A 17,974-nucleotide genomic window follows, 5' to 3' on the forward strand; every position below is an offset into this window, starting at 1 on the left:
GACCCATATATGAAAATTACACTCAAGTTTTTTATTTTACACTTTGGCCCAATATAAAACCCTAATAACTAACTAAAATGGAGGGAAAAAATGTGGGACACGACAGTTGCTCTTGTTTGCTCTCTCTTCGATTGGATGTTGCTGTTAATTGTTGTTGCTGCATTTTTTTCTTCTTCTTCATTATCATCTTCTTCTTGTTCATCATAATCTTTTTTTTTATTTGTCGTATCATTGTCGTTGTTGTTGCTGCTAGCTGCTACTGAATCAAATTTGTAGGTCAAAATTTGTTCGTATATAACTAGGCATTACTTCATAGGTAATTTTGGTAAGTAAAATTATAATATTTAGTTCAACTTCTCATCTGGGTATATCTACTACTTTGTTTTTCAATAATATTGTTTATCCAATAGTTGTTGTATTCATTTACAATAGTTGTTGAATAATTTCCATTATTATTTAAGTAGTTCCAACAGGTAGGTCATCTGTTTCAACAGATGACCTACCTATTGGATTATGTTGCTGGTTATGTAATATGAATTCAACAGATGAGTCATTTGTTGCAACAGGTGACTCATTTGTTGCAATAAATGACTCATTTATTGGATTCATTTTGTAGCACTAGACAAAATCTGAAGTTGATTCCAATAGATAAGACATTTATTGCAATAGATGACGGATCTATTGTAATAGATGACTCATCTATTAGATTCATGTTATAACACTAGAACAGAACTTGGAGCTTATTCCAACAAATGAGATATTTGTTATAATAGAGGTCCCATCTGTTGGTATTCATGTTACAACACTAGAACGAAATCTGAGTTGAATCCAACAGATGAGACATCTACTGCAACGATGACTCATCTGTTGGGACATTGATAATACTAGTGTATAAATTTTTTTGTTGTATATATCATACTATCATTATTAATTTTACTATAATATCATTATTAACTCTTTCAACAAATTTCTTTAGGTACCATTAATGGGAAAATCAATAATAATAGGGGTTGATTGTCATGATGAATGAATCTAAAGAACAATAAATTTATTTGGCGTTGAAAGGATAGTGAAATGTTAGAGACGATAGCGATGACAGTCAAAAGAGATGTTTTGTATGATCGTTTTGTGAACTTAATCATCAACTCTTATGGACGAAATTGTCAATCGAAAGATCTTGTCATCAGTAACATGCACAACTATTTTGAAAATCAGAGGGTCCTACCTATTAAGATAAACAATCAGGTTCATTTGTGTATTTGATACAAACCATCCAACACAACACAAGATAAAAAGATGAACAACAGCACTATGGATTCAACACAAAGTCGAGAATAGGATACAAGCACAACAAAACGTAAAAATAGATAGATAGTGAGACATAAGATTATACAATAAACAAGAACCTAAGTGTGTATCAAACACAATGACCCCTATAAACTATATAAACAACATCACACTCTTACGAAGACCTCAAGAAAATCGGAATCCCCAAGCAACCCTCGTTTCTAAATGGGTAACCAACACAACGGTTCCACGTTGTCACAGGTTAATCCACACTTGCACTAGTGATTCCATACTTGTAATAAACTCTCAAAGAGAAGTGTTTCAAAATAATATCAAAGTTGCTGAAAAATGAACTAAGAAAAGTTATTTAAAGTCTTGTCCTAAACTTATTACATAATAAAAGACCAAAAGGCCCTTAATGAGGCTTTACACTCCATGGGTGCCTCGTTGCTCTAAGGAAATGAAAAAAAAAAGGCCCTTATGGTGGGGTGGCCTTGGAGTGTAATTAGCTCTTATCCATGCTTCACACTTGTGCTCTCGGTTTAGGCATCAAAGGTAAGCCCCAAGCTTTAGTCATCTTTATGTGTTGACCTTCAATGATGTCGTTGAAAGCTATGATGCCCCTTGGACTCGTATCAGTATTTATCTAAGTGATGTAGTTAGGCCTATTTTATGGGTGTACGTGGTAGAAAAATTGATAGAGAATCAGAATATAGAACAAGAACAACAATATATGTTTAATGATAAATTGGATGATGTGGATATGAATATTCCAGATGCTGTTGAGAGTGGAGAAGAAGTGAAGGAGGATAATCAAACACCTAAGCCCGCTGTTGGAAGCAATATAGTGTGCAACTCTCAATCAATATACTCGAGCAATCTTCAAAAATGATAAAACAGGTTTGTACAAGGAAATGACATTCAAGAACAAGGAAGAACTAGTCACTTCATTGCATATTGCTTGCTTGAAAAAAGATTTCAGACTCAAGAAGGTGATTAATTCATGTAGTGTATATTGTTTTAGATGTGCACATTTAGAGTGCAAGTGGTTGTTGAGGGCAGTGAAATTCATAAGTTCTGACAGATTCTGCATTAGAACTTATGAAAAGTATCTACATGTGATTTGAAGTATATTACGAGCTATAATCCGCACGCCACAATAAAGTCGTCGGTAAATACTTTAAAAATACATTTTCCAATGGCAAAGGCCCGTCTACAAGAGATATGGCCAATTAAATCCATACAAAATTGGGTAAAGTAAGTTATTGGAAGATTTATATTGGCATGGAGATTGTAAAGTTTTTTATAAGGGGAACACATGAGCATGAGTATGCAGTGCTTGATGCATACCGTTATATGCTTGAGTCCATAAATCCAGGAAGTAAGACAACATTTGATATGAGACTAACTAAGAAAGCTGAAACAAGATGAATACACTAAGATAAATTCGAGAACAAGATGAAAAGAAGCAAACTCAAAACATAAAATAAAGGAAAGATAGTTAACTTGACATAAGAATCCACAAGAAATAAGAACCTAAGAGTGTATCAAACCCTAAAGCGCCCAAGGCTCATAGAGACAAACACCAAGCTCTTACGTGAACCCAAGAGGGAAATCAATTCACCTCAAGAACCTTCGTTTCTAAGCCAAAGTTCAATACAAGTTGTTAGAATATGAATAGGAATAGCATATAGAATCCTATTAGGAAAAGGATTGGAATATAATATCTATAAATAGGGCCTCAATGTAATAATGTAGTTACAACAATTCAATAATATTTTTCTCTTATATTTCTTCACATGGTATCAGAGCTTCTACGATCTTAGTAAAATATCAAAGAGTTTCCGTTGTCGGCGGGCGGCTATAATTCATATATACCGCCCGTCTGGCCAATGATTATGTTACCAAAAGTTGGGTCATTGACTATCTGGTGACTACTTTTTCATATCTATTTTTCGTAGCAACTGTGCTTCTTTTTGGTGACTATTTTCTCATATCAGATTTGCGTAGCACCGTGTATCTTTTCAGACTACTATCTCATATTTGAGTTGGATAGCACCATGTATCTTTCTGGTGACTCCTCAGATTTAATTTACATAGTTTCATACATCTTTTTGGTGACTCCTTAGATCTTTTTCAGTAGGGTCATGCCATCATTCCGGCCCTGCCCATATAATTTCTCTTTTCCAGTAGGATCGTGCCATTATTCTGACCTTACTCATATAATTTCTATTTCTCAATAGGTTCGTGCCATCATTCCGACCCTACACATATTTCTTCTTTTCAGTAAGGTCGTGTCAGCATTCCGACCCTACTCACATACTTTTTTTTCCTCAGATTGTAGTTATTTTTCAACCATCAAATCTAATAATTCGACGTGTGAGCATGTTTCGGCTAAGTTTTTGGTGGCTTTCATGTTCAATATCTACTCGTCTCTTGATTTTGAGATGACTCATATATTTTATACCAGTTTTCGGCAATTTTCCAACAACACATCGACTTTACGATAATATTTACTACTTTTCGAATTATTTTTTCAGTTTGTTCCGTTTCAATTGAGGTCTTCCAGACGTTCAAAGCAGTCCTTATTAGTTTTCTTGCAGATATCTTCACCAAGTCCCTCACCGATTCTCATATTAGTTACATCCATAACAAGCTTGGTACATATGTCTTTTATGCACCAACTTGAGGGAGAGTGTTAGAATATGAGTAGGAATAGGAATAGCATACAGAATCCTATTAGGAAAAGGATTGTAACGTAGTATCCTATTAGGAAAATGATTGTAACGTAGTATCCTATTAGGAAAAGGATTGGAATATAGTATATATAAATAGGGCCTCAATGTAATAGTATAGTTACAATAATTCAATAATATTTTTCTCTTATATTTCTTCACACAAGTAATTCCACCCTTGCCATAGTTACGCTCACACTCTTCAAGATTAAGAGAAATGGTATTTCAAAGTTCTTTCGATATCAATAATCAACTAAAAAGGGAAATAAGCCTAATAAGAATCTATTTATAGTCTAATAAAAAATAAAACAACCAAAACACCCTTAATAAGAGGTGGCCTTGGAGTGTAAGGGCTCTTTTTCACACTTCAACATGGGCAAATGACCAAAACACCCTTAATGAGGGGTAGCCTTGGAGTGTAAGGACTCTTCTTCACACTTCAACATGTGCAATCCTTTGGAATGGTTCAAAAGACCTTCACACACTTTCATCTTCATGAATAATCCTTAAAGGACTTGCAAATCCCGAGCTTGGTTCCTTGTGAAAGGTCGTGTACTCTTTGCACCCGTATCATTCTCTCCATCTTGAAAGGAATTTGACCTCAAGTTCGCGGTTTCATTATCTTTAATGGTGTCAATAGGTGAGAGGTCACATATATTGAATATGTCGTGCACTTGGTATTCTGTAGGAAGATTTATCTTGTATGCATTATCATTGATCCTTTAAGCACTTGGAATGGGCTATCACCCCTCGACATCAACTTAGCCTTCCTTTATGTTGAAAACCGATCCTTTCTTAGATACACCCACACCCAATCAGTCGGTTCTAGCACAAGCCTTCTTCTCTCCTTTTGGCCCTCTTAGCAACTTCTTAGTTTTTATTCTCAAGGCGACTTCTCACCTTCTCATGCAACTTCTTCATAGATTTCACTCTTTTGTTTCCATCTAAACCCAATACAAGATCACTAGACAAGGGGGTTAGATCTAAAGGGGTAAGAGGGTTTATGTTGTATACACACTCAAAGAGAATCATACCGATAATCAAATGGATAACACGATTATAAGCAAACTCAACTAGGGGTAGGTGATCCTCCCAAGAAGTTATCTTACCTTTAACCATGGAGCGTAGCATAGAACCCAAGATTCTATTTACTACTTTTGTTTGGCCATCGGTTTGTGGGTGGCAAGAGGTTGAAAGAAACAATTTTGTACTAAGACTACCCCACATTGACTTCCAAAAGTGACCAAGGAACTTGGAGTCCCTATCACTAACAATGGTCCGAGGGATCCCATGTAGTTTAATAACATGCTCAACAAACAAAGAGGCTATATTAGATGGATCCTCACTTTTAGAACATGGGATTAAGTGAGTCATCTTAGAGAACCGATCAACCACCACAAAAATGCTATCCCTACCTCTCCTTATCCATTGAATCACCAAAAAAAAGTCCATGTATATATCAAGCCAAGGGCGTAGGAGAGTGGGTAGAGGGATATATAATCTTCGAGGAAGGAGGCGAGATTTGGCACTCCTACAATCCATACATTGACCACAAACCCTAGCAATATCATTTTATATTTTGGGCCAATATAATTGTTCCTCTAAGATCCCAAGAGTATTCTCACCCCCAAAGTGTCCTATTAGACCACTATCATATGCCTCTCTCATAAATAATACTCTCTAGGAACTAGAGGGCATACACAACCTTCTTTCTTTGAACAAATACCTATCAAACTTAGAACAAACAATGGAAACCCCTTACTTAAGCCATCTTTTCCTATCCCACTCTTCACATTTCCAAAAGATAAAGGAAAATATGGCATCCTCCGAATACAATATCTTTAGGCTCTCAAATCCCATCAACTTGAAAGATAAGGTAGAAATGGGCACATATTTCCTAGATAATGTGCCAGCAACCATATATTTCTTTCCCTTTTTATATTGAATGACATAAGGGAAGGTTTCTAGGAATTCAATCCACTTAGCATGCCCACTTATTAATACAAGCACAAGGAGAATCAAAAGCACAAAGTATGGTCTAAGGGTCAAGGCTTTAGAATTAGCAAGCAATTGAAGACTTTTCAAAGTATTTTGAGGCCTTGGTCAAGAAAAGGAAGGGAGGGAACTTATACACTCAAGAGGTGCCTCAAGTGAAGGGCATTGAAGTCATTATGCACTCCAAAACAACACTCAAGAGGCACCCCAAATTCCCTACCTCATTAAGGGTATTTTTGTCCATTAAATGTAATAGTATAAATAGACCATTTTACTTCTCTTTTCATTAGACTTCGATGAAATTGGATATTACTCTTATATTGTAGTTTTTAGTCTCTAGTTTTAGCTCTTAGAATCCGTAAGTGGTCCAACAATATTTGAAGTTAGGGTTTCACCTGTTTTGGATAATTTGGGAAGAAAGGTGTACTTGAAGAAGAGTGTTTCCTTTGGGTCACCTAAGAAGAAGGTTTGAACTCTTATTTGTGAGGTGTGTTTAAGATTTTAAAACATCTTCTATTACTAATCATTGAATAAGAGTAAGAGTCTTTCTATCTACCCTTTAATTTCAAGCATTCTTCTTCTTCATCTCCATTCTATGTGTTGTTTTCTCTTTAATTGATTGCTGAAATTTTCATCTTAGTAGCCAATTTCGTGTGTTTGGTAGTCTTTAGGCTATCATTAGGTATCAAATCCTTAGTTAGGGTTGTTCCAGCATCCCTAAATCTTGGTTTTAGTGTTCTTATATAGAAAATCTCATAAAAAAGAGTCAAAAATTAAAAAATACCAAAAAAATTGTGTGTTGTCTTGTGTGTTTGTAGTAGATCCGAATTTTCCAAGTTAGATCTACAAGTTTTTGTGGTGTTTTGAAGGTTTCTTGTGCTATATATCCTTTCTCTCTAACTCTAGCACATAGGGAGTCTAGATCTACTTTTAGATTGAAGTTTAGTTGAGTTTGAGCTAAGAACCTCCATGAACATGGTGTTTTTGAAGCTTTTGTGCTAGAACCAAAATTTGCCTTTGTGATTTAGGCGTGTTTGGTGGATGATTTTTGGTTGGTTGAAGTTTTTTTGGGCCAAAGAACCTAGATCTTCAAAAAAATCCAGATTTGGAGTTCATTTGCTAGGTGGTCAAACTTGGTCAACGCTTGAATATTTATCTTGTTCTTCCATGATCTTCATAACTTAGTGAAGAAGGATCTTCAAAGTTCTTGTTTGATCCAAAAAAGGGAAGAAAGAGAGTGAAAAGGTTGTTTGTCCAAAAGCATATTCAAAGAATATTCCATTCTTCCAAAAGAAAGAGGGAAAAAGGGGACAACAAAGTACAATTACAAGTACAAAGGGTGGACCAATTCATTTCTCATCCATTTTGAAGCTTGAAAAGGCTTCAATCTTGAAATTTTTCCCTCTAAAACCGAATTCTCTTCCTTCCTAAGAGGAGTTTGGCCAAAACAAGTTGGAAAAATTTTTGGAATTTCGAAAAAAGTGACAATCAACCACGTAGTGCCACGTCATCACTTGTGCTCAACCAAAATTCACCTCTAAATTTAGATTTCCTAGTTTTTATTTGTTGTTTCTAGTTGCTTTTGTGTTGATTCTATAACTAATTAGCAAGCTAGTAAGTACCCACTAGGTTGATAATTAGTTTTGAGTCCATTTTGTTCATGTCTTCACTTTTTGTGTGCTTTTCTCGTTTCTAAGTCGTAGTATTTTGTTGGTTCAAGTGCGTGCATCACTTCGTTTTGAGTCATTTCAAACAAAGATCAATTTCAATTCAAAGCTTCTCACCTCTCAAGTAACTTGCCAAGTATTGCCGAATCTCCAACGCTTGTGAAGCCAAGTGTAAGGTGAGATTGAAAGAGAGTGAAGTGAGGCTTTTGAACTAACTTGTTTGCTCATTTTGTAGGTTGTTTGCTTGTTGTTGTTTTTTTTGCACTTTTTAGGTACATTTTTCATGGAATCCAAAGGTACTATTTCCCAACCATTGGGAAATGATGCTATTGGAGCCTTTATGGCTCGGACTCAGCCTTGGGTCGAAACTTTGCTCAAAAAATGGAAGAATGTAATGACTCTTTAAGGATAAAATAAAAGAAAATCATGATGCCTTAAGAAGTGAAATGGTGACTATGAAGGGTGAAATTTCCACTTTTAGTGGAAGGCTTGATTGTGTTGAAAGTAGGAGGAACTCACGACCTTCTACTCCTAATCCCTACCATGCACCCTCTAGTGCCCAAGCCAATAACTCTTCCATGATTATAGCACCCGAAACCCTCCACCAAATGCTTAATCCCCCAAGAGTTCCACAAAACCAGCCACTAAACCAATCCCAAACCTCTCCTAACCGAACCCTACAAAGGCCAATACCTCACTAAATGAACCAAGTCCAACAAGAGGGACTTGGAACTCAAACTCCACCACCAAATCCAAACCAAATACCTCTACAAAATATCACTTACCAAATGCCAAATCCCATGTACCAAAGACCTACCAACCACCACCTCCAATACCATAAGTCCAAGCTCCAAATAACCAAAGACCAAATCCACCTCCCCAGAGACCCCAAATTTGAAACCAACACCTTTATTTTGAGGATTATGGTAGAGGGGAGTATGAAGGTTATGAAGTTCCTCATGGTGATGATTGGTTCCTTGAAGAAGAAACAAAGGCAAGACATGAACAAAGAGGGCATTATGGAAGATTCCGAGGGCATGAGGCAAGACAAGGACACATTGAACATCCAGGAATCTGAGACATTGGCATTAATTCAATCAAGGTTGGCATTCTAATTTTCAAAGGTGAGAGTGATCCAAAAGTGTACTTAGCTTGGGAATCCACTTATGAAAAGATCTTTCAAGTGCAATCACTTGGTGGGATTACACCAAAAGATTTGGTAATGTGTTGATTAGTGGCCAACTATCTCCTTGGGAGGAGTTGATGAGACTAATGAGAGAGATATATATTTTGAAACACTATAGACATGAGCTTCTTGCCAAACTCTATAATTTGAGGCAAGGAAGCAAGAGTGTCATGGCCTACTATGATGAGTTCCAACAACTTATTTTAAAACTTGACCATAAAGGTGAGCAAGTGCAACATGATGTCATACGCTTCAAGGTTAGGTTGAATAGAGATATATCATCCCATTTGACTCTTCACAAGTTTGAAACCATGGTTGAAATCTTCCAAACGGCTATGGAAATTGAGAAAGAGAACAAAGAAAGATACAAGCCAAAGGTCCCCTACACCTCATCGGATTGGTCCAAAGAAAAGGGCATGGTCTCGACATCTATAGCTCTTCCTCAACCATTACCAACGCTGACCAACATCATCCTCTAAAGCTTGAAGGTAAACCAACTTCTATTTCTCATTCTAAGGGTCTACAATGTTTCAAGTGTCAAGGTTGGGGTCATAGGGCAAGTGAGTGTCCTAACCGACATAATGTAATTCTAAGAGAAGGAAAGTTGTATTATCTTGGTGAAGAAGTGGAGTTAGAAACCGAGGAGAATGATAACAACTCTCAAGATGGAGAGTGCATAGAACCTAAAGTTAAAGGTAAGGGTAGTGAAGAATATGTGTTGCTTTATGAAGGAGAATGTGATGTGCCTAGTTATGTTGTTAGGAGAACTTTGTTTAGTAAGGTCTTGGATGATCAAAGAAAGAACCTCTTTCATACTAAGTGCCTTATTAAAGGACATTTAAATTCAATGATCATAAATAGTGGGAGTTGTGTGAATATTGTTAGTGTCACCTTGGTTGACCACTTGAAACTAGCCACTATCCCTTACTCGAATTCATACAAGCTTCAATGGTTAAACAAGTGTGGTGAATTAAAGGTCAAACGACAATATGTGATTAGATTCAAGATAGGGAGTTATCATGATGAAGTTTTATGTGATGTAATACCTATGCAAGCATGTCACATATTGTTGGGAAGACCTTGGCAATTTGATAGACACACTATACATGATGAAAGATCTAATAGGTACACCTTTGTGCATGGTGGCCGAAAGTTCACTCTTCTCCCTCTTTCACAATCTAGTGTGAATGAAATCCAAGAGAAAATCAAGAAGTTGGATGAGAAAAGTAGAAAGAAAAAGGGAGGGGAAGTTTTGGATTGTGAGAAAAGAAAGAGGAAAACAACTTTGTTTGTGGGACTTGCGCACAAAGGTCCCTCGATACTCACTAACCCAAAGGCTAGCATTTTACCTAGCCTTGATACTCCTTATTTGCAGGTTCAAGCTCATGAATTATCAAAGGAGTATCAACAAGAAATCTCACATGAAAGTGGCCTCAAAACAACCTTGGCCAAGAGCTTCAAGATAGTGGATTGTCCTAGTCCAAATCGAGGTAATGATACTATTCCCTATGTTTTCTTGGGCTAAAATTGTTGTAATGTGATTCCTTATGTAGAGGTTTCGAAAATACTTAATATAGGTGTGCATGTTTCTTCTCTTGTTAGTCTCTTGATATGTATAGTAAACCATGCGCACCTAAGATTAATCCACTACTTGAACATGGGAATAGTGTGATTGAAAACTTCCAAGTTAGTGTTGATGTTAGTAATGATGGTCTTGATATTCAACATGGTCAATTGAACTTGTGTAATAAAAGTCATTATATTAATTTTGTTCATTGTGACCTTGTGTTTATCCTAGTGGTGGATAATGTCTTGAATGGCTGTGAACTTGGTAACCTAGTGAAAGGAATGAGCCATCTAGACTTAAACCTTTACCATTTTCTCCCATTTGACCCCGACATACTCTTGAGATGTGAGGGTTATAGTTGCTAGTCGTGCTGACTTATTCTTGATATTGAGGCTATTCATGTCTTTGGTACCCTTTATGTTGAAGCTTTTTATGTTAAAAACCAAGGATATGTGGATGTATGTCAAGTGTGAGCAACCATGGGTTGATGATATAAGTGTGGTACTAATGCTAACACCAAGCAGATTTTGTGTTTGTTTTTGCTCTCTCTTTGGTTTTACAAGATCTAAATTTGAGGAAAAATTCCTTCAAGATGGAGAGGATGATACAAGTACAAGGAGCATCAAAAGTACAAAGTATGGTCTAAGGGTCAAGGCTTTGGAATTAGCAAGCAATTGAAGACTTTTTGAAGTATTTTGAAGCCCTGGTCAAGAGAAGGAAGGAAGGGAACTTATACACTCAAGAGGTGCCTCAAGTGAAGGGCATTGAAGTTATTATGCACTCCAAAACAACACTCAAGAGGTGCCCCAAATTCCCTTCCTCATTAAGGGAATTTTTGTCCATTAAATGTAATAGTATAAATAGACCATTTTAATTCTCTTTCTTTATACTTTGATGAAATTGTATATTACTCTTATATTGTAGTTTTTAGTCTCTAGTTTTAGCTCTTAGAATTCGAAAGTGGTCCAAGAACATTTGAAGTTAGGGTTTCACTTGTTTTGGATAATTTGGCAAGAAAGGTGTACTTGAGAAAGAGTGTTTCCTTTGAGTCACCCAAGAGAAAGGTTTGAACTCTTATTTGTGAGGTGTGTTAAAGATTTTGAAACATCTTCTAGTGCTAATCATTAAATAGGAGTAAGGGTCTTTCTATCTTTCTTTAATTTCAAGCATTCTTCTTCTTTATCTCCATTCTATGTGTTTTTTTCTCTTTATTTGGTTGCTGGAATTTGCATCTTAGTAGACAATTTCGTGTGTTTGGTAGTATTTAGGCTATCACTTATTTAGCTTACCTTGGGCCCTAAGATGTTTCAAAGATTCATGGTCCGTTTGGATCGCAAACTCTTTGGACCACAAGTAATGTTGCCAATTACCTAAGGCTTTAATCAAGGCGTATAACTCTAGATCATAAGTAGACTAATTTAGAGTTGCGCCCTTGAGCTTCTCACTAAAGTAGGTAATAGTTTAAGATCTTGTATTAAGACGACACTTATTCCTACCTTGTATCACACTCAATTTCAAACATCTTGTTAAAGTTGGGTAATTGCAATAAAGGGGCAAAAATGAGCATAGCTTTTAAGGTTTTAAAGGACTTAGCTTGCTCATCAACCTACTTGAAAGGTTTGTCCTTTCTAATGACCTCAGTCAAGGGAGCGACGATGGTACTAAATCCTTCGACAAACCACCTATAAAAACTAACCAGCCCGTGGAAGTTTCGTACTTCTCCAATGGATTTTGTAGTTGGCTAATTTTTTATAGCGTCTATCTTAGATTTATCCACCTTAACTCCTTTTGATCTTACAACAAACCCCAAGAACACAACTTCATCCACACCAAAAGAGCATTTTTCAAGATTAGCATACAATTTTTCCTTTCTAAGGATTTCAAACACACTTTGCAAATATAACACATGCTCTTCAAGAGATTTGCTATAAACAAGGACATCATCAAAATACACCATAACAAACTTTCCAATGAACGGTTTCATCACATGATTAATTAACCGAATGAAAGTACTAGAAGCATTAGTGAGGCTAAATGGCATAACCATCCATTCATAGAGACCAAACTTGGTCTTTAAGGCGGTTTTCCATTCATTACCCAATTTCATTCTTATTTGGTGATAGCTACTCCTAATATTAATTTTTAAGAACACATAATAACCATTCAACTTATCAAGAATATCATCCAATCAGGGAATAGGGCGGTGATACTTTACCATTATTTTATTAATGGCTTGGCAGTCCATACATATTTTCCATGTTCTATCATTTTTTGGTACTAACAAGACCGAAACCGCACATGGACTCATGCTTTCCATGATTTATCCTTTGTTGAGAAGTTTCTCAACTTGCTTTTGAAGTTTTTTGGTATCCGTAGGGTTACTTCGATATGCCGGTTTGTTAGGCAATTAAGAGCCTGACACTAAGTCTATTTGATGCTAAATTCCCCAAAGTAGGGGTAACCCTTGTGGAAGTTCCTTTGGAAACACATCTTCAAAATCCTGCAAAACAAAGGAAATAGAAGGGGGAATAAAAGAAATAAAGGGGTTAGTATTAAAAACATGAGCTAAGAGAAGCATGGGTGTTTTGTCATCATGCTCCTTGAAGAAATCATTCTTCTTAGACAACATCACCATAGGATTTTTACTCTTTGAAGTTGTGGCCCCCTAAGCTTCCTCACTTTTCCCACTCTCAGGTTTTCTCCCCTTTTTCTTTTTTTTTCTTCAACTCCCCCAATTGTTGATGCACTTTATTTACTTGAGATGGTGAGAGAGGATGAAATGTAAACTTTCGTCCATTGAGTTAAAGAGAGTACCTCTTGGTTCTTCCATTATGCTTAGTAGAACTATCATATTGCCATGGTCTACCCAACAACAAGTGATAAGTTTGCATAGGAATCACATCACAAAGCACCTCATCTTGGTAGTTTCCTACCTTGAACCGAATCATCACTTTTCGGGTTACCTTCAAATCTCCACAATCATTCAACATTGAATCTTGTAAGTAATTGCATGTGTAGTAGTGGGAAGCTTCGAGAAATCAACCGTCGTAGCACTAGTAATATTAGTACAACCACTACTATCAATGACTATTGTACACACACCTCTTTTGATAAGACACTTGTATGGAATAGATTCTTCCTTTAACTTAGATCATCTAAAGCCTTACTAACCATGATTCGTCTTACTATAAATTTTAGAATTTCACACTCGCCATGGTCATGGGTTGAGGAGCATTGGATTTAGGCTCTTTGTTCTTGTGCCAAGCCGAGGATGATTGAAAGAATTCCTTATTCTTTGACCAACCCGAAGAGGCTTCCTTTGATTTGTATGTCGACCTCTCTTTAATCTTCTCTTTCAATCTTTATTGCCGCTTAAAAGATACCATCTATAGTCTCAAGCTTGTGAAGAGTCATGTGGGAAGAGATGTGTTTGTTCAACCCAACCTTGAAGTGTATGATGTCATGGTTCGCTTGTTCTCCTCGGTGATCAACCTTCAAAATTAATTGTTGAAACTCATCATAGTAAGCCATGACACTCTTGCTACCTTGCCTTAAATTATATAACTTGGCAAGAAGCTCATGTTTATAACTCTCCGATAAGTCCCTTTGTTTCATAAGGTACTTCAACCTATACCATGGAGGGGGTAGTCCCTCATTCAATTTATTCCTAAACCTTTTAACATACTTCCACCAAGTATTGGCATAACCTTCCAAGTGAGATATATAGCATAACAACTTTTCTTTTCTTTGGTGAGATTATTAACTTGGAAGAGCCTTTCACGAGCAGACTCTCATGAAAGATAAACTTCAGGATCACTCTCACCTTTGAAAATTGGAAGACTAACTTTGATGGAATTGATACCCACATCTCTATCTTGGTGGCGATTTCCTTGTTTGTTCTATTTACCAACTCTTCCTCCATCCCCTCAGAATCTCTTTTGATCTATATGTCTACTTCTCATCTCTTTTTCCATCATGTAAGCATCATCATAAGTTTTATAATTCCCTTATTGTCCCTTTTTACCATATTCCTCTATATGAACGAGTTGGTTTTGGTTAAGTGGAGCTTGGAATGGGGGAATTGGACTTGGTGGAGGTTTAAGTGGAGTTTGGAATGGAGGATTCGGGTTTAGTGGTGGCATTTGGTTAAGTGGAGATTAAAGTGGGGAATTTGGTTTCCAAGTTCTTGGTTTTGGTTGAATTGAGGATAAAGTGGTCTATTGGGATTTCAGCTTTGAGGATAAGTGGTAGTTTGGGTGGTGGGATTTTATGGAGGTCCTGAAGGATTAAACATTTGATGGAAGGTTTCCGAGGTAATGGTAGTAGAGGTGTTTTAAGCATGTCCACTTGAAGAAACATGGTAGTGTTGAGGAATAGAGGGACGAAAGTTCCTTTAACTTTCCACATGATCCAACCTCCCACTCATAGTAGACATTTCCCCTTTCATTAATGTTATATCCCTTTTTATCGAAGACATATCTGATTCTAGCCTTCCAAGGCCCATTTGTATTCTTTCCATATTTCGGTTAAGGGCTTCAAGAGAAGCCAAGATAGTATTAGTAGCATTACTATCCATGGCTTGTGATTTTTCTCCCTCCATTGCAATTGTACCTAAGAAAGACAATCAACAAAAACAACAAACTAGTTAGTTCACAAAAAATCCTCACAACACTTTCACACCTTTGGCTACCTCACACTTGGTTTCACAAGTGTTAAATCTTGGCTTATAATCGGTGAGGAGTTGAGGGATGATTACTCTTGCTCGGAATAGATTTTTATTTGAAAGACTCAAAGAAATCTTGTTCGGACTTGAGCCAAGAAACTACAACAAATCACAAAAGATAAAAACACACAAAGAAAGGTAACACGAAAGAAATGGACTCAAACAACCAATTCATAACTAAGTAGGTGATTACTAGTTGCTAATTAGTACTAGAATCAATAAATGAAACGAAAAGAGTCAAGAAAAGAAACTTAGAATCCCAATTTTGAGCTTTGGGTGACGTGGCAGCTTGGTCAATATTGGTCAACGTTTTGGAGTTGACTTGTTGACTTGTTTTCCAATTTGAAATTCAATTCAATCTTCAATTTGGTGAGTGTGGAAATCAGTTTTGATGAAGAAAATACAAAGAATAGACCTTTTAATTGTGAATTTTGTTGTGGTCTTCTCATTGTACTTTCCCTTGTACTTGCCCTTGTCCCCTTTTTTGAGAATATTTCAGTTTTGGTGTCTTTGGACTCTTTCTTCCTTTGGAATACTTGAATATACTTGGAATATTATTTGTACAAACAAGGACCACACTCTTTTTCTCTTTCTTTTTGGATCAAACAACACTTTTTTTGGATGTTCTTCTTTAATAATATATGAAGATTATAAAGAACACTAAGAACATTCAAAGTTTGACCCAAGTTGACCCTTAAGTAAATGACCTTTGAATTTGATTATTTTTTAAATTCCATGCTCACGTTGACAATCCAAGCACAACTAACACATTTTCAACTCCAAAAACATCAACAATAACCTTCCAAAGTGAGTTCCCACCTTTAAGTTTCTTGAGGTCAAGCTCAACAATAGTGGATGTCTCAAATCAACCCGGATTTAGCTCAAATTCAAGATCTAGACTCACTTAGTGTTGGGAAACAAGGATCTAATACTAGAACCAAATAAAACACAAAAATTTCCTAGATCTAAGCTCAAAGTTTCGACCAAAGTACAAAAATAGGACCACTATTTTTTTGTGATTTTTTTATTTTTGACAGTCTTTGTTGTTGATTTTCTAAGTAACAATCCCAAGATTGATTTTGTTGAAACAAAATCAAACCTTACTCTGATACCAAATGATATGAGACTAACTAAAAAAGTCGAAAATAAGATGAAAACAGTAAGATGAATTCGAGAACAAGATGAAAAGAAGCAAACTCAAAACATACAATAAAGGAAAGATGGTTAACTTGACTAAGAATCCATAAGAAATAAGAACCTAAGAGTGTATCAAACCCTAAGACCCCTAAGACTCGTAGAGACAAACACCAAGCTCTTACGTGAACCCAAGAAGGAAATCAATTCACCTTAAGAACCCCCGTTTCTAAGCCAAAGTTCAATAAAAGTGATTCCACACTTGCCTTAGTTACACTCACACTCTTTTAGAGTAAGAGAAATGGTATTTCAAAGTTCTTTCAATATCAATAATCAACTAAAGAAGGAAATAAGCCTAATAAGAGTCTATTTATAGTCTAATACAAAATAAAATGACCAAAACTCCCTTAATGGGGGGGGGGGGGGGGGGCTTTAAAGTGTAAGGGCTCTTCTTCACACTTTAGCATGGGCAAATGATCAAAATACCCTTAATGAGGGGCGACCTTGGAGTGTAAGGACTCTTCTTCATAATTCAACATGTGCAATCCTTTGGAGTTGTTCAAAAGACCTTCACACACTTCCATCTTCGTGAATAATCCTTATATCAATATTTTTTTGAATAGTGAGATGCTGTGTAAATGATACCGATGAGTTGTACATTTACTACATTATAAGGGAGAATAAGGAGTTTGGTGGTCCTCACATTGATCCTTTGATAATTCAAAGAGCTACACATGACTTTTTGTTGTCCTTTTCTTACATTTTCATCACCTTCATTAATTTTCCTTTTAGTTCATTCAACTTGGGCCTTAGTTATTGGTATATTCATGCTGAAATATAGCATTGTTTTGTGGATCTATTCTTGTCTTTTACTCTCACCGAACATTCATTTTCTTTATTTATATTTTGATTTGATACGAAATTTAAGAAAATAAAGAAGTTTTTTTTTCTAATATTATGATCTTAACTTAATACAAAATTAAATTTGTGATAATTTCAACTACTATCTTATGGATTTTTCTCATATTATATCCAGTCGTCCAAAAATATATAAGAAATAGGATAACTTAATAAATAATATCTTGTATTTATTATTTTTCTTAATGTACATGAAAAAAGACAAAAGAATAATTAAAATGGGATGAATGGGGCATTCTTTTAAGGGACTTATAAAGAAAAAAAATAACAAGTAAATAAATCAAATGAAGTAATCTATTAATGTTAGTTTAATTATCATTGAATATTCTTATAGATAATTATCAAGTTAATTTATATAATGATTCTAAATTAAGGTTACAATTATTATAATATAAATTTGAAGTCTTTGAAATTTTTTATTTCAGATAATTCTATAAGATGGAAAAAATATATTGCGAAACTCTTGACACTGAAATCATGAGAGAAACTAAAAAATCAATAAATATCAAAATAATTTGTTTCTATTTATAAAGAAAGAATTACGTATTCACAAATTTATAAAAATATCAATATTTTCTATTTATGATCTTCTTTGAATCCTAATTATTACATATTTTAAATCAAATTGTTTTATACAATGTCAAATTACTTGTAGCATTTTGGCATATTATAATACTCTGTTAATAATTTCTTCCTCACAAATTATTTTTTTATCTAAAATTATCCAGTTATGTGATTAAATATTTTAATAATTATGAAAAC

Source organism: Capsicum annuum, chromosome 9, assembly GCF_002878395.1.
Source record: "Capsicum annuum cultivar UCD-10X-F1 chromosome 9, UCD10Xv1.1, whole genome shotgun sequence".
Taxonomy (NCBI): Eukaryota; Viridiplantae; Streptophyta; class Magnoliopsida; order Solanales; family Solanaceae; genus Capsicum; species Capsicum annuum.